The 18,373-nt window shown below is 41.2% G+C and overlaps 1 protein-coding gene and 1 long non-coding RNA gene across 2 annotated transcripts in view; one reads left to right on the top strand and one right to left on the bottom strand.

Annotated features, from left to right (window-relative positions):
- Positions 1-18,373, bottom strand: part of LMO7 (LIM domain 7) — a 205,145-nt gene that overhangs the window by 136,141 nt on the left and 50,631 nt on the right. The gene's annotated exons all lie outside the window — the stretch shown is intronic.
- LOC142740833 (uncharacterized) lies at positions 9,958-10,466 on the top strand. Its single transcript, XR_012880890.1, has 3 exons — positions 9,958-10,028; positions 10,107-10,207; positions 10,384-10,466. It is a non-coding gene; the product is annotated as an uncharacterized LOC142740833 (long non-coding RNA).

The raw sequence follows: 18,373 nt of genomic DNA, 5'->3' as shown, positions 1-18,373 counted from the left end.
GTGTTTTTCACAATTAAATACTAAATATATCGACCAAATTTTACCAGTAACAAAGTACAACGTGTCACGAATCGATTGGATAAGTAAAAGCATTCCAGAGTTATTACTACAAAGTGACACGTCAGATATGAAAAATTAGGCTGTCAGGAAGGTCAAAAGTGGCTGCAGTGGGAAGGGGTTAACCATTGTGTAGTGTTATTGAATAAAGGTTATATTTTAATAAAACATTGCGACAAAGGGTAGTTGGGAAATAGGCTTTTTTTGCCCTTTGCCAATTAGATATAAAAAAAATTACTACGATCACTCATCCCCATGCATTACCATAATGTCAGCAGCACAGGGAGATGTGCTGCAGACAATGAGAATATTTTCTGCTGCATAAATGATACGATCAGCCGATGAACGAGCGTCTGCTCGCTCATCTTTGTCATGTTTACACAGGGCAATGTTGGAGAACAAGCGTTCACATGAACACTCGTTTGTCCGATCATTGGCCTGTGTAAAAGGGCTTTAAAGAGGCTCTGTCACCAGATTATAAGTGTCCTATCCATTTTAGATTTCTGCTAGTTCGCTTCTTAATGGACAACTGGGCGTGTTTTTACTTTTTACCAACTGGGCGTTGTACAGAGGAGTGTATGATGCTGACCAATCAGTGACCAATCAGCATTATACACTCCTCATGCCCAGCTTCTCTCACTGCACAATCACACTGTGCAGTGAGAGAAGCTGGGCTGGAACAATAAGGAGTGTATAATGTTGATTAGTCACGGATTGGTCAGCGTCATACACTCCTCTGTACAACGCCCAGTTGGTAAAAAGTAAAAAAACACGCCCAGTTGTCCATTGAGAAACTCATTAGCATAAATCTAAACTAGCTCATAATTTGCTCAAAAATGATCGTTTTTTCAAAATAAAAACCACTGCTGTTATCTACATTACAGCACCGATAAGTTTATGTAGGAGATAGGGCACTTATAATCTGGGTTCACGTCATGGTCAAGACTTTTTGCTGCAACTTTAAGCTCAACTTTGTTGCAATTCCGAACACAAACTAATCCTAATCAATAATCGCAATTCCCTGAACGTAAATCTAATGCGTTAACTAATCCTGATCTTTATTTTTGTGGAATCAGTTGGAAATTATAGTATATTATGTATTAGACGTTCCTCTAGTAATCGAGATCGCTATGACAGTACCATGTAAGGCTCTGTTCACACGTGGCATTTTGCAAGCAGATTTTGACCTGCCTGCAGTTTTTTGCGGCGTTTCGACCGCAGCCATTGAGCGTCGCGGGCGAAAAACGCTTTCTCTGCCTCCCATTGATGTCAATTGGAGGTCAAAGTCGGAAACGCGGTAAGAAAGCATGACAATTTTCCTCACGATCGTTTTTTATCCGCTTGAGGGAAAAACGCCTCCACCTACCTTTGAAATCAATGGGAGGCAATTTCGGAAGTTTTTTTGGTGCGGTTTCCACGTCAAGGACAGCGGCAAAAAAACGCTTTACTAGCCCTAATGGGTAAGAGTATGTTCACACGGCAAACAAAAAACGGCTGTAAAACACGGAGCTTTTCAAGGGAAACAGCCCCTGATTTTGAGCTGCTTAAGCATCAAGCGTTTTTTGATGCATTTTTTTATGGCCGTTTTTTGGAGCCGTTTTTCTATTGAGACATTGAAAAACGGCTCCAAAAACGTCTCAAGAAGTGACATGCACTTTTTTTCGGGGCGTTTACGGCCCGAAAAACGGCTGAAAATAGGGCGTGTGAACATACCCTAACGCTACAGAAGCGATCAGCGGATTTTACACTCAAGATCAGGTATTGGCATGGTCAGTTTAAAAACATACAGAACTTTGAGGCTTTGTGCGGTGCACGTGTGAACGAGGACGCGATTAGGTGCAGAAGGATGATTAGAAAAAAAAAAATAAGTTACTGCTCATTTTATGAAGGAAGAAAAATAATAAAAAATAAAAAAAAAGGGGGACCTGCCCAGTTTGTTACCCTTTCCACCTGGAGTAATCTACAGCCATACAGGGACTGGAGGAGGATCAAAGCGTCTCTTCTTTCTACAGGCTGCTAGCATGTCCTCTCGCTGGCTACCACTCTCCCCTTTCACATGGGTTGAAGTGGGACCTGCAAATATATGCAGCTCCCACTTTAACCTAGCCTGAGTTCGAGCAGGTTGGAGTGAAGAATCTTAGCTTTCAATCAAGACCTAGATCAGAGCTCTAGATGCGATTTAGAGCCGTTAGAATCTAGGAAGAAATGTAATTGGCTACTGAAGTGCTTGCCAGACAGGATGTAGGAGATACATCATTGATAGGGAAAGGGTTAAAGTGTGTCTGCCACCTTTGGTTGCAGTAGTGGTGAAGCCTTTAGCCTTATCATTGTGAATGTAGCCTTTCAATTCTCTAAATCGAATCTGTTACTGAAGCAGACCTGGTTACATCTAAGGCCTCATGCCCACTTGTTTTTTTCCTCAGGGTGCTATCAGTTTTAACTTATAGCACCCTGACATTCATTTCAATGGGGCCATGCACACTTCCGTTGTTTTAACGGAACCGTGCGGTCGTTCCATCAAAAGCAGTGCAGGTCCTACAGATTTACATTTGTTATAAAAAAATAAATTTAAAAAAAGCAACACAGTAGGTGCTTCTACACTGCTGCAATACCAAAGTGCCATGGATTCAACCACATGGTCCTGGCAAGCTCAAACATAAACGGCAAGTGCCTTTTAGTGCAGCCCTGCAACTGGAGGGGCGCTCAGTAGTTGCAGGAGCAACCGCTAACTAGTTTTTTAGTTAAGAATTTTATACTGCTAACATTAAAAAAAAAACACACACAAGCTTATCTGGGAACAATTCTGCAGAGATAGAGTTCTACAGGCAGAGCAGTTTTGATGGAGTTGTAGAAATCTTTCCGTACCAGATCTAAGGAATTCCCAGAAATTAAAAAAAATAACACATTAGGGCAGATTTACTATTACTGTAAAAGTTTTAGAGAGGATAAACAGACAAGGCAGTCAGAAATTGCACCAAATGTATCAAAGTGGGGCATGCTGTATAATAAATTTGGCATATCTTGCTATAAACTTCTCTTCCTTACACCATCTATTAGTTGGCTTAGTTTACAGCAATTTGTTTGCGCACCAAAACATTGGTGCGCGGTGTCGCATTCTAAGCCACTTTTTCTAGACTATGCCCTTTCCCGCTAAGCCACGCCACCTTGTCCAGCAAGTCAGAGAGAAAAATAAAATTCACAAAAATAAAAATAGAATTCAAAAACCGTAAAAATGCGCAGCTCTGCACGTACGCCAAAATTCTGGCTCATTTTGAATAGAAAATCTACTCCATTGCACTATTAGGCTGGGTTCACATGGAGTATTTTGCAGGCAGAAAATCTGCCTCAAAATCCCATTTGGAATTTGAGGCAGATTTTGCTCTGCCTGTACGCCAATTTGTGTGGCGTTTTCGCCCGCCGCCATTGAGCGCCGTGGGCAAAAAAAACTGCCTCCGCCTCCCATAAAAATCAATGGGAGGCATTTTCAGCCAATTTTGGCGCGTTTTCAGACACGGTTTCCGCGTCAAAAACCTCTGTGTGAACTGGCCCTTACAGCCACATGCAGCAGCTACTGCATCCATTGACATGTGCATTTAAAAATTGCATGTGGAGCTTGAAGCTGTAAATTCAGAAATAGATACAGGATTTTCTATTTATAGAAATTGTGCACTTTGAACATACACTGGATAAAGGTTTTTTCTTGCAATCCTACAAACAAGATTGTTTCCCACCCAAACAGGTTATATCAAGAGTACTTCATAGAAGACCTACACAATGCTTCATATCTATAACAAATATATAAAGGACCTGTCACATGGGGAGTCATGAAGGTGAAAACAATTAGCTATAAAACCTAGCAGAAACGCAAGAAACACACACTTCTGCAAACAGCGAGACATCATAAAAATACCTTGATGGTAATAAAGCAAAACAAAACGCACTGGAGAAAAAGTCAAAGTTCTGCCTGAGTGTTCTACAGCATTCCAGAGACCACAACTAAATGGACAATTATTACACAAAGAACACTTTTCTAGTTGTTGGTTGAGGCAGCATGAGCAAATTATTCCATCAATAACAAAACAGAAGTCCTGAACATCCAGAATGCCACCTCTTTATAGGGGAAATACATTCAAACTGATCTTAAAGATATATGCCAGACACGTGTGAGAAGACCAAAAGTCTGATCGTGGACCACGACTGATCTCTAGAGCGCTCAAAGCCCTAAAGCCGGCCACACATTAGAAACATCAGATGCCGGTTTCCTAAACAACTTGTCTTTCACAATTGGTCGGAGAAGGTTGTCGTCATGGATGACGTCAGAAGTTAAAATAAAATAGTTTAAAATAAAAATAAAAAAAAGAGATCTCTGCCTTGATCTGTGGCCTGGTCTAGGTTTCCATTTATGGGATACAAAGACGTTTTGGTTTTTTTAACATGCACAACTGTACAAGACTGCACCCGACAACTAGCAAAAAAATCCAATATGGCAGGTCAACTTTCCAGTCATCTTGTTTGTTTATTTTATGAAAAGCGCTAACAGTCGGGGGAAAAAATGGTCTAAATTAGCCTTTTCAGTGGTCCAAAGTCTCTTTAGGCACTGCATTGACTTTTCTGTTATAGGAAATGTAACAGGATTGTAAGCAAGTGGCCAATCATTTTAAATGGTCCTTTGCTTAGAATGAAGTGTGGCATTCTATTTTTAGTTACAGAAACGGAGCTGTCAAAGTATCTATTTAAGTCTAGAAATCAGTGACCAGAGCCTCAACCAATGCAATCTTCTCTTATGTATCTAGGACATACACAGCATTAGGCAGGTGGTTTAGATGTTATAGCTGAACGGTGTAAGGGCCCTTTTACACAGGCCAATTAACTGGCAAACGCTTATTCATCAGCTGATTGTATCGCTTTAAACGCAGAAAATATTCAAAAATCGATGTCGGCAGCACATCTCACCATGTAAACAGGGAAATGTGTTGCCGACATGATAGAAATGTATGGGGACGAGCAGTCGTAGTAAAGTAGCCCCACACACTAGCTCCTTGTGCAAGGCTCAAACGAGCACCGATCTATGAGAGTGTAAGAGTACCTTAAAGAGGCTCTGTCACCAGATTTTGCAACCCCTATCTGCTATTGCAGCAGATCGGCGCTACAATGTAGATTACAGTAACGTTTTTATTTTAAAAAAACGAGCATTTTTGGCCAAGTTATGACCATTTTTGTATTTATGCAAATGAGGCTTGCAAAAGTCCAAGTGGGCGTGTTTAAAGTATAAGTACAACTGGGCGTGTATTATGTGCGTACATCGGGGCGTGTTTACTACTTTTACTAGCTGGGCGTTCTGACGAGAAGTATCATCCACTTCTCTTCAGAACGCCCAGCTTCTGGCAGTGCAGACACAGCAGTGTTCGAGAGATCACGCTGTGACGTCACTCACTTCCTGCCCCAGGTCCTGCATCGTGTCGGCCACATCGGCACCAGAGGCTACAGTTGATTCTGCAGCAGCATCAGCGTTTGCCGGTAAGTGGCTACATCGACTTACCTGCAAACGCCGATGCTGCTGCAGAATCAACTGTAGCCTCTGGTGCCGATGTGTCCTCGCTCATCCGACACGATGCAGGACCTGTGAGTGACGACACAGCGTGATCTTGAGAACACGGCTGTGTCTGCACTGCCAGAAGCTGGGCGTTCTGAAGAGAAGTGGATGATACTTCTCGTCAGAACGCCCAGCTAGTAAAAGTATTAAAAACGCCCCGATGTACGCACATAATACACGCCCAGTTGGACTTTTACTTTAAACACGCCCACTTGGACTTTTGCAAGCCTCATTTGCATAAATACAAAAATGGTCATAACTTGGCCAAAAATGCTCGTTTTTTAAAAATAAAACCGTTACTGTAATCTACATTGCAGCGCCGATCTGCTGCAATAGCAGATAGAGGTTGCAAAATCTGGTGACAGAGCCTCTTTAAGTCCCACTCATGCTGCCAAAACAGCTCTGTCAAGGCATGGACTCCACAAGACCTATGAAGGTGCAAAGTGGTATCTAGTATAAGGACATTAGCTGCAGATCCTTTAAGTCCAGTAAGTTGCTAGGTGGGGCCTCCACGTATATAACTAGATATTCCAGCACATCCCACAGATGCTCAATCACATTGAGAACTGGGAAACTTGGAGGCCAAGTTAATACCTTGATCTCTTAAACCATTCCTGAACTATTTTTGCAGTGTGACTGGGCACATTATCCTACTGAAATAGGCCACAGCCATTAAAACGCACCGTTGCCACGAAGAGATTTACATGGTCTGCAGCAAACGTTTAGGTAGGTGGTATTTGTCAAAGCAACATCTACATGAATGCCAGGAGCCAAAATTTCCCGGCAGAACATTGTAGGCTTTTGCGGCAGTGGATAAGGGTCAGCATGGGCACTCTGACTGGTGAACAGATACACAGCCCCAAACAGAGCACGCTATGATGCACTGTGTTCGGACACCTATCATAGCCAGCACTAACTTTTTCAGCAACTTGGGCTACAGTAGCTCTTCTGCAGGATCAGACTAGCCTTCACTCCCGTCGCCTATCAATAAGCTTTGGGCACCCATGACCTTATCACCAGATGTCCTTCCTTGGACCACTTTTGATAGGTACTAACCAGTCACTCTGACCCAGTCGTGTAGCCATCACAATTTGGCCCTTGTCAAAGCTGCTCACATCCTTATGCCTGCCCATTTTTCCTGCTTCTAACACATCAACTTCATGAACGGACTGTTCACTTGCTGCCTAATAAACAGACCCCCCCCCACCCCCCATAGTTGACAGGCACCATTGTAACAAGATAATCAATGTTATTCACTTCACCAGTCAGTGGTTTTTAATGTTATGGCTGATCAGTGGCTCGGACATACATAAAACTGGATTTAACAGAACATTCTAAGTGGTTTATGGAGTAGCCAGTGTTACAGATTCCTAGATACTTGTCCACAGCCAAAAACTGTAACAGTCCTTCAATAATTCCCACACACTCCTGATTTTTGAATGATCGTGGAGGTGCTCCAGCATACAGTAAATGACCAACTAAACCATTCATCAACCATGGATCATCCTCAGATATCATTAGGGCCATTGTGGTCTAGAAGTAAAATGGTCCATTCAGCTCAAATGGACAAAAAAACAAACAAAAAAAAACAGACTACATACAATAAAGAAACTCATAACTGCAGCATGAAGTTGTAGAAACTTGTCAGGTTACCATACCCTGATAAAATGAGGATTAAGCTCTTCAATAAATCGCATGGACAATTTAAAACTAAATTACTAATAACTGAAGCTATACAATTAAAAGATACAATATATGTTCAAATTATTTGGCAACCTAAATCCTTTGAGTTCCACATTAGAGAAATCATTTAACTTCATGTTGCAGCATGTGACACTTGCTCGGGTGAGGTAGTGCATTATTTTACTGGTTACTTCTAGCTGGAAACTTTCTCCACATATATGATCCAGCAGCAGTCGCAGACTGTGTTCCCAGGTGTGGACGCACCACTGCCGAGGTGCGATCAGGATGAGGCCGAAACCACACTGACATGTAGATTGGCACAGTTTTCAGAACGACTGCAGGTTCAAGTCATTGTTGATGGCCGCACGGTTATGCAGCTAAACGACCGGAAGATCGGCACAATTTCGGCCACATCACAGGCGCAGTGCATCTGCAAAGTGAGAACCAAGCCCATAATAGCCAGTCCTTAATATGAGCGACTAATCGATAGTGTGTATGCATTTGTACCAACATTTCTTTTGTTAGACAGGTAGCTCATTTGCAAAAACTTAAAGCTTTTGACAAGCAGACAATGGGGCACGTCTTATTTTAGCATAGATGGGAAGTTGAAAATAACACAAAACATATCATATTTATAAAACATCCGGCTATAATATTTTTGCATGTTTTGCTAATGTCTGACAGTTTTCACTTTGGGGTGTGGTTTATAACATACGTGTGACATTTCCACAGCCTGCCGTGTCCATTCAAGCTGCAATAGTGGTCCAACATTTCATGTTTGTGAGCATGCTTGAACTAAGGCCCCATGCCCACGTCAAAAATCTCCGTAATTGCAGACTGCAATTACGGACCCGCCCAGTTCTATTGGCCGTGGACACCATTCCGTATTGCTATGGAAAGGTGTCCGTGCCGTAGAACCGTGCCAGGAATTATGTAGAATGTCATACTTTTCAATTTTTACGGGCCGAGCTCCCATACTTTGCATGGGAGCACGGCACGAAAATGTGGCCCACGACCTGCAGGTGTCGGCATGCCGTGCAATCGCGGGCCGTGATTACAGACATGGCCGTGCGCATGAATGCCTAAATCATACTTCTATCCAGCCATTTTATTAATCTGGCACACATCTAGTAAACGTTTACACATTCTGGTTGGGAGAAAGCTACCGGCAAAATTTAAATTTAAATAAATGTGCCTAAATTTTTCAACTACCAACCTCTTTTGCCTAGAAAGCACAACAGTTACAAAACATTTATATATTTATTTATAGACATCAATAGCACATTGTTAGGTTATGCCGTCAATGTCAGATTGGTGGCGATCTGACTGAGGAAATCTCAGTGCTGCTTTGACTGTAGGCTCCACTCATTTTTTCCTGGGCTGCCACATTGGCTATAATAGTCTGACCATGTGGCCTACGAAGAAGGAGCCAACAGGAGATTAGGTAGCACAACACACTCCTAACGCCACTGAAGCTTCATTCTATGGATTGGCGGTGTGTTGAACTCCGGATAATTAGACATTGGTGGCATACCCTGGCGATATGCCAACAATGTCTATTCTGTGAAAGCCCTTTAAAAAGTTTAAAGAGCAGCTTAATGAATATTTACATTGGCACACTTTAGTTTTCACTTATAAGAACATTACAGACATAACGTGTCCCCTTGTGTCAACCTTATTAAAGTCCTTATTTCTGTTTCTGGAGATACATGCATATGATTACTTTGCTGCTTACATACAAAACGCTTGTGATTAATCCAGGACAGTAATGTAAAGGCTGTTACTTGTGCAATGCAATTATATGGTTATGGGCAAACGCTCTGTAATAAAAGAAAAAAAAAGGTAATGTTTTGCAATGCTGGTGTCAAATATTAACTATACTAGAATTCTTTAATTTTATTTTAGGTATATATCATTTTAAAAGATTTTACAGCAGTTGCCCATTGTAAAATCACTACACAACTTGACATACAGAAAGAGTGCCCTCTGGTGGTGAAATGGTGCTTAAAAACACACCTCCAGAAAACAATTGTTTAATTTCAAATTTTTTTTTTAATTAGTGAAGTAAGATTTCCCATATTAGCGTAAAATACCCATGTGGCAACAGATACCGTGGCAAACCATCAGGCTGAACAGTTACAGAGAACAGTATGAGAAATTGTCATACAGGAGGCAGGCTAAGTACAGTAAAAAAATAAAATAAATATGCCCGACCTAGAGGGCACAATAAAGTCATAACTGCTGCAAGAGCCTAATGTTTGTGCCACGACACTTTAGAAGAGAATGTAAAGTAGAATGTGATTGAAATGGCAATAATGCATGCAATAGTCTCCAGGAGCGATGTAGGCTAATTCTAATGAACAGCTCTGCTTCATCCACATAAAGAACATATTATCCGCACTTGTCCTGTGATTATTCAGCCTCCCTCAACCAGATGCCTGAGGCTCTAGCTTGACACTGACAGTTTCCATGATCACCTGCCTGTTGGAATGTAGAAAAACTCAAGTAGGTTAGACATTTGCCTAGCAACTCCTGAATAATACACCTAATACACACATACTAAGACAATGATCAGAATCAGGAACTTGCGATGATGTCATAATACAAACATTTGTCATGGTCAGGGAGGAGTGACATACCACTTGTTCTAATGCAATGGTTAACAGTGTCAGTCACACAAGAACCCCAGCACATTGTAAGAGTTGATACAGACATTACAATGGTTTCCGAACACCTTATGACATGATACAAGGTTTTGTCTTATTAATTATAGGAATGAAGATTAACCATGTCAACTATACAAAAGAAACATGTCTACATTGATAGGCGGCATCTTTACTGCCAGCTCAGAGAATATACGAATCACTTTCAGAGGTAAGGGAGCTGGGTTCATAGCTTAATGATAAACGCATAGACCATTTTCAAATGCCCTATTATATGAAGTAATGTGCTCATAAATGGAGGCCCCCCGTTCTGGATCCTCATGTATTGTTTAGCATAGGGTTTATGCATTTGGTAAAGCTAAACAGTGGCACCATATACTCCCCTAGGAGCCATGCATCAGGGGGAAATGCTCTGCAGTCAGGCACGCTAAAAGGATGAATCCATGAGAAGAAAAAAAGACGGAGGCATTCAGGAGGTACAGTATAAGCCCATAGCAAGCTGTGAGCGCCATATTATGGATCTATATAACATTGGTCTGCAAAGCTCTTTTCACACGGTTTAGTGGTCTGACATTTACCCTGGGAAACGTTCCCAACGTATACGTTAACGAAGGCTTTGACGGATGGCAACAGTGACATCTGTCACCCATAGACTATAGTGGTATTAGTTTAATCAATACATCATGAGCCTTTTCATGACGTATCCATTAAATAGATACTATTACAGCCTATGGGTGACTGATGCCCGTTAGGCATCAGTCACCCATAGGCTATATTGGTATCCGTTTAGCAAAAAGTCATGAAAAGCGACTAAAAACCTCATCAAGTATCCTTGGCATGCGTCAGCCATAGGCTACCATGTTAAAAATAGAATGGCATAGTCTACTACGTTATTCTATCTAGCAAAAAAACAAACATAACACTGTATATCAGATGTATAACGCCCAACAGAGGCCAAAATAACACTCTTCTGGTGCAATGGGAGCCTCTGGAGCTTTCGACGCATATGTCAAACGTACGCAGTATGAAAGAGGCCTAATACAGCAGTGTGTATTTGTCCCTAGAAGCTTTGCATTTGGAAACCTGTCTACTTTAGTAGCTTTCCAGGCTGCAGTGAAATGCCCAACACAAAACGGCTACCTCTGCTATGAAAATTACATGTTTTGCAATAGTGGAAAAGATCCTCTTAAAGGGGCTCTGTTACCACATTATAAGTGCCCTATCTCCTATATAAGGAGATCGGCGCTATAATGTAGGTGACAGTAATGCTTTTTATTTTTAAAAAACGATCTGTTTTCACCACTTTATTAGCGTTTTTAGATTTATGACAGGTTACAACGAGATTACGCTTCCTCTGCTGTAACTACCATAGAAACAGTAACGAAGTGCAGAGATTGTGAATAGACATCCCGTGGAATGTCTATTCACTGTCTAAACACTTCAGTATTGTTAATGTGTAAGTATAAGACCGCACATAAGGATCTAGCAGGATCCCTAAGCGCTGAGTAAATGAATGGAGAGGAGTGCATGACACTGATTGGTCAGCGTCATACACTCCTCTGTACAACGCCCACTTGGTCTAAAGTAAAAATACACCCACTCGGGCATTAAGCAACTCATTAGCATAAATCTAAAAACGCTAATAAAGTGGTAAAAATGGATCTTTATTTAAATAAAAAGCACTGCTGTCACCTACATTATAGCGCTGATCTCCTTATGTAGGAGATAGGCCACTTATAATGCGGTGACAGAGCCTCTTTAAAGGCCAGTTCACACGGAGGTCTTTGACACGTTTGATGCGGAAACCGCGTCGGAAAACGCACCAAAAAACGACCGAAAATGCCTCACATTGATTTCAACGGGAGGCGAAGGCGTTTTTTCCCGCGAGGGGAAAAACCGGCTCGCGGGAAAAAGGGACATGCCCTATCTTCGGGCATTTACGCCTCTGAACTCCCATTGATAATGGGAGGCATATTTCACATTTCGAAAGCGGATTTCGCGGGGTTTTATGCCCGCAGAGCTCAATAGCTGCAGGCGAAAAATGCTGCAAAAAAAAAAAAAGTAAAAAATAGGAATTTTGAGGCAGATTTTCCTCCTGCAAAAAAACTGTAAACCCAGCCTTACAGACTGGAAAATAAAAAAAATTAAATATATATATTTTTTTCTTTTTTTTCTTATTATTATTTCTTTTCTTAAAGACAAGAAAGTCTGGCTTATCTTTATTGGTTTTACAAAACACTGCAAATAAACGTAAAACATTTGATAAAAGCAAAGAAAACACTGAAGAAATAGTGACATTATTTGGAAAACCTTACTAAAAACGACTGCTATTTGGATTACAAAAAAAAAAAAACACGCTATAGAAAAGTTACTTTGCAGCAAAGTGTTCACCTCTCTTGGGACTTTGCCACTTTGTGTTTGCTCCGGAATGTTCCTTAGCTTCTAAAAACCCTTGAAAACATTCCGTAACAAACAATTCTAAGTGACGGCTGAAACAATCCAACCATGGTATTTAGTGAAGCATACTGCACCCTGCTGGCTTGGCTGGAAATGAACTTTCTAAAAGGTCCTTTTAGGCCCCTATGCACACGACCATAAAAATCTGCAATTACGGACCCATTCACTTCTATTGTCCACAAACGCCTAGATACTTTGTCTGGGAGCATGACCAGAAAATGCAGGCAGATGCCCACGGCCCTGCCCGCAATTGCAGGCCATGATTACAGGCATTGCCATGTGCATAAGGCCTTACTCTGGTCAAGATATACTGCACAGTAAGGCTGGGTTCACACAACCTATTTTCAGGCGTAAACGAGGCGTATTATGCCTCGATTTACGCCTGAAAATACGGCTCCAATACGTCGACAGCTGTCAAACGACGACGCGTAAAATGACTGCCTCGTCAAAGTGCAGGACACTTTGGACGTAATTTGAGCCGTTTTTCATTGAATTCAATGAAGAACTGCTCTAAATTACGGCCGTCAATGACGCCTCGCAAAATGCGAGGATGAGCAATTACGTCTACAATTACGGAGAGGTTTTCTCCTGAAAACAGCTCCGTAATTTCAGACGTAAATGCAGTTTACGTGTGCACATACCCTAAACGAAGGCCGATCGACAACACAACGTGTCGATTTACATGGAGCAACGATTATAAATATGGGGACAAGCGATCATTCATCCCAAGTCATTACCTTGTCGGCAACACTTCCCAGTCCGCGAGCGTTTGCTCATTCATCGGTGGGTCGCTGCACGGTTTACTCAGGGCAATGATGGGTAATGAGCATTCGTACGAATGATTGTTCGCCTGATCCTTGCCTGTGTAAAAGGGCCATAACTATCGTAATGTTTTACACATGATCTACCCTAGTAAAATAGGACGAGATGGAGGTTCAAGTCACTACTAGTCAAACTCTAGTAATACCAGTTGCTTTGTATACAAATTCCTTGAGTTGAAGGCTTACAAAAAACAAGTCATCTATTAACTGCTCAATGTTCATCTGAATTGTGAGGAGATGACAATCTAAATGGAATATAGCGTTTGTTTTTTACCATTTCATGAAAACACAACAAAAAAAACAAAACCCAATATTTCAGAGGTTCCCTTCCTGTATTGATAACCACTCAGACAGGACAATAAAGCAGCAAGGACAGAGCACCATAATCTACAATTAGCACTCCGGGGGTACAGTTTAGTGTTTTCTCCTCGGCTTGAAAAGAGAAGTAAAACTTAGTACTTGGCACTAAATGACACTGTAATTATTGCTTGATGTTGGTCTTGCTGCATTGTGAACCCGTGAGATGTAAGAGCAGTCATGCTTTACTTAGCAAGAGAAAAAAAAAAAAAAATTACTATTTCAGCATTGATCATCTAGAATGATATGAAATAAAGCAGCATGGAAGAAAAAGGCAAATGAAGACGTCCACAAATCCATTTACAAGTCAGGCTTTTTTGTAGGGGGAAGAAACCACTCAGATGTACGAGAGCCTTTATACAAGCATTACTAGAGGAAAGAGCTCAGTATATAAATTACAACTTAAAGAGGTTTTCTGATTAGAGAATTCCTTTTTTCTATGATTTATCCACTATAATAATGATGAACTACATGTAGAGAACAGCGAGAGTAAAGCACAGATGCAGCCATTACTTCCAATTTGCAAAGCCAGGAACTGCATTTGTTAGCTCTCATCAGTGGAATATGTGATGTCCAGATAAAGGATCAAAACGGAACACAACAGATCCTAATGGATGCCATTGACATTCATGGTAACGAAACAAAGGAAACCTGATAAAAGGCAAACCAGCTGATGGCACCTGCCACCACATCAATCCCATTAAAGGAGTTTCTCAAGAAAACATCAAGGTCTTTCTTAGGTTAGGCCATCAATGCAAAAATCAGAAGAATGATAGGTCTGCAGAGCTTTCTGGTGTGTTCCCGACCCAATGTTTTTTGATACGTATATATACACACAGCAAGACTGAAAGGGCCCCTTTTTTCTGCTGATTATGGAGATCTCAGCAGTAAGACCACCCGAAAATCATCAAAGGAAAATAAATTTGTATTTCTGGTTAACCCATACATCGTAGTGAAAAGGACTAATATTTTTCATTCATACTATGCAGAAGGGACCAGCAGAGTCCTTGGAATGCCTTTTATATTTATCTAAACAGAGGTACAGGACAAAATCTGGCCAGGTAAAACAATTTGTACAAGTTGCAAGGTTGGTCTCCACAAGCAGTACCATGATGCAACTTTATATAGAATTAGTTCTAGCAACATCTTAGAAAAATGGCATAAAGGACCTGTACAGGATGATAAAAACATGGCTTCTTTCCTCCAAAAACAGCACCACACCAGTTTGTGGGTCTGTGGGTTTGTTTGTTTGTTTGTTGTATTTAAGTTCAGCTATGATAAAAATACTGGGCACATAGACATCATAGAGGGGAGTCCATGCTTGACACCCCTCACCATCAGCCAGGTCAGAAAGCCTTTGCCATTTCAATGGACACCAAGTAATACACGTTTCCACTGCAGAAAAATATGGACGCACCAGTAACTTCCCAGGGGCAAACAGGATTTTTAAAGGGGGGTTTCCAAACAAAGTTATTTTTGCCAAGCTCCCGCTACCCACTGGTTTTTACACTACGAGTATTGGTCTGCACTTATCCACCAGCCTAGCCCTTTATATTACAAGATCTAATAAAAAAGGGCTGGGCTAGTGGATATCCGCTGACCACTACTGGTAGCGTAAAAAAAAAAGCTGTAGATAATGCCCCTTGTATATAGTGCCACACACATCACCCCCTGTAGATAATGCCCAGGTACCCCCAAAGAATAAAACACATAGCTTGCATAGGCAGGCGCAATTCAGTGACATAATCGCGCCAGCCTTCGCAGGGATCCTTTCCCAGTGTCTTATAGGTCGCAAATCTAACGTGGCTTGTAGCCTAGTAAATGTCAGAGCAGCTTCATGCTCCGCCATAGAAATAAATTGTATCGGAGGACGCAGATACAATTGAATTTGGCAGCCGTCTGAGGCACTAGCCCCGCCACTAGTATGTAAGGGACACCCTGCCCTGGTCACAGAGGGGGGGGGGCGGGGGTCCTGCAATTGGAAACACCCCTGCTTCAGCCCCAGCAACAACAAATGAGTCAGTGGATTTCAGCAGCCAAACTCAGGCCAATCCATGAATTGCCAGAGGTGCTATATTTATACGCAGTTGTTAAGGGGTTAGAGTTTCTACAGCGGTCGTTCAGGAGAAGACTTCTGATGCACCGCCTTCTACAGCTGTGCTTCATAAGAAGATTGCAACACCATGCGATGTACGATTCCAGTGCCCAGGCTCTTGCTAACAGCCTTGGGCATAGGGCACCGACCGTAAACAAATAAAGTTGATCAATGAACCCCTTAGCAGTCAATAGCGAGTGCGGCATCTAAGGTGTTTGAGAGAGGAAGGGGACTCACTCTATTCATTCATCGGCACCCTGCAATTCTTTCACGGGGGCCACATGATTTACGATGGCAGCCGGGGGCCTAACAAAGTTATACGTTTTTGTCACCATACATGGGAAATCTTGACTTTATAAAGTTTGATTTAGCTAAACAAATAAATAAAAAAAAGTATACTTTTTATAAGAACGGACAAACGTATAAAAAAAAAAAACATAAGACGTATGCTACAAAAAAAAACTTTAGCATATGTTACAAACGCATACTTTTTGTAACTTTAAAACATATACGTTGTCGTATACCACAAACGTGTGAACCGATCCTTAAGCGACAAAAGAAGGACTTTTATAAAACATGTTGTATTGTGCAATAGTTCTAAAAAGATACTTTTTAAAAAAAAAAAAAAACACTATACTTAATTGGTATTGCTAGATATTGTACCAAATTGTAGAATAATGTTAGAATGCAATTTTGACCGCTTGGCAAAGAGTAAATAAATTGTATGTGCCCCAAAATGACGCTATTGAAGAAAGCAATTTGTCTTGCAAAAAACAAGCACTTTTACAGCTATATGCACAAGCCTCACGCCCACTTCAGTTTTTTTCGACAGGGTGCTATCCTTTTTTTTTTTTTAACTGATCGCACCCTGACACATTCATTACAATGAATCCATGCACACTTGCGTTGTTTTAACAGAACCGTGCAGCCGTTCCATCAAAAGTAGTGCATGCCCCACTCCTGCCCCTTTTTAACGGAATAGTCTCGGCCTTTGCATTGATTTGGTCGGTGAAACAGGCTGCACACGGAAGCCATCATGTAAATCAATGGTAATCCTAACGGAACCGTTGCTTTGTTTAATCTTTTGATCCTCATCCCTCTAAGGGAAGAGGTGTGAACGTAGACTAACGCTAGTGTGAACTTCGGTAATTGTTGAAATGTATCACATCAGAAATCATAGGTCACTTAATTTTTGCATTGTTTTGTGGAAGAAATTTAATTGGTTCATAACACAATGTTTAATCCACAAATTATTCACCCCATGATCTAAAAAAAATGTTTGTTTCAAACTACTCAAACCATGATCTGAAAAACACAAAACAAGCTATTTGGATGTAATGCATATAAAGGGTGGCATGCGTTTGTGTGTCTGAAATGTGCGTACAGGAGCTCTGTGGGGGGGGCATTTTTCAGACGTTGAAAAGCTCCAGGAATGGCATTCCAAGCCTGAAAGCTGTAAATGATTCGCTACCATTTCAAAAGGAATTATTTTTTGTTTTTGTTATTTTCCTAAAATGCTGGGGCCACATGTGAAGTCCATAGCAAAATAGGAGAATGCCTAATTTTTTTTAATCGCGTTCTTGGGATCAGTGGCCTTTTTAGCAAAACGCAGAATGCTCTGGCTATGGCTTTTTTTTTTTTCTGGAACAGCGAGTTCTAGTGTGAAGCTCTTCATCAACTGAGCCACAAATAGAATAGAAAAAGAACAGGCAACCTTCTTAAAGGGGTACATGGACATCATAGACGGTGGTCCCCAACTCATTTAAATGGGCAACCTATACCAATATTACTGCAGCAGCGGCTCATCTGTGGCTTTCCCCTGGTGTGAACATCGGATTGTAATAGGTTTCCTTATTTAGAGTTCGGTGGGTAAACCCCTTTAAGGGTAGGAACAGCCATAGCGTACACACTTCAGATTTTCCACACTGTGAATGCCGTAAAGACAAAACACACTCAATAGATTGAGGAATCTTTATTTTCCTATCCCACATATATTTTATTCCGTTTCCCACTACATTATATGGTACAATAAATGGCGCTGTGAAAATCTACAACTCGTCCCGCAAAAAACAAAACAAGCCCTCATACAGCAATATTGATGGGAAAAAAAAAAAGAAAAAAAAAAGTTACGGCTCGTTACGGTGGGGAGGAAAAAAAAAAAAAGTGAAATGACAAAAAGTGGCTGCAGCGTGAGAGTATTAAATATACTAATGTTTCATACGTTTTTACATGTTTGATATTGAAAACAAACTGTTGAAAAATCTGTTCCATTCATCTAAATAGAACTTGCAGAAACCACATTCAGATGAATGAAACGGATTTCCAATCACAAAAAAGTTTACGCAACAAAATCTGCTGCGTGTGACTGCACCCCAAGGCTACATTCACACGAAAGTAGCCAACCTCGGACATGAAAAACTGCTGCTTTCCACGTCTGAGGTGCCCCTGTGCTGGACGTGTTGTCACGTATTCCCCATCGACTAGATTCTATGGAGGGATGCGTGACACGCAGTAAAATAGGACATGTCCTGTTTTTTTCACGGATCCTTCACAAACTCAGTTGAAACATACATTAGTCAGTGTGACAGCTGTTGTTTTAACAGCCGTCACATGGATCGCTCGCCTGAATGAGCCCTAAGGGTATGAA

The sequence above is a fragment of the Rhinoderma darwinii genome, chromosome 2, assembly GCF_050947455.1.
Source record: "Rhinoderma darwinii isolate aRhiDar2 chromosome 2, aRhiDar2.hap1, whole genome shotgun sequence".
NCBI classification, from domain to species: Eukaryota; Metazoa; Chordata; class Amphibia; order Anura; family Rhinodermatidae; genus Rhinoderma; species Rhinoderma darwinii.
This window is presented reverse-complemented; position numbering and strand designations above follow the sequence as displayed.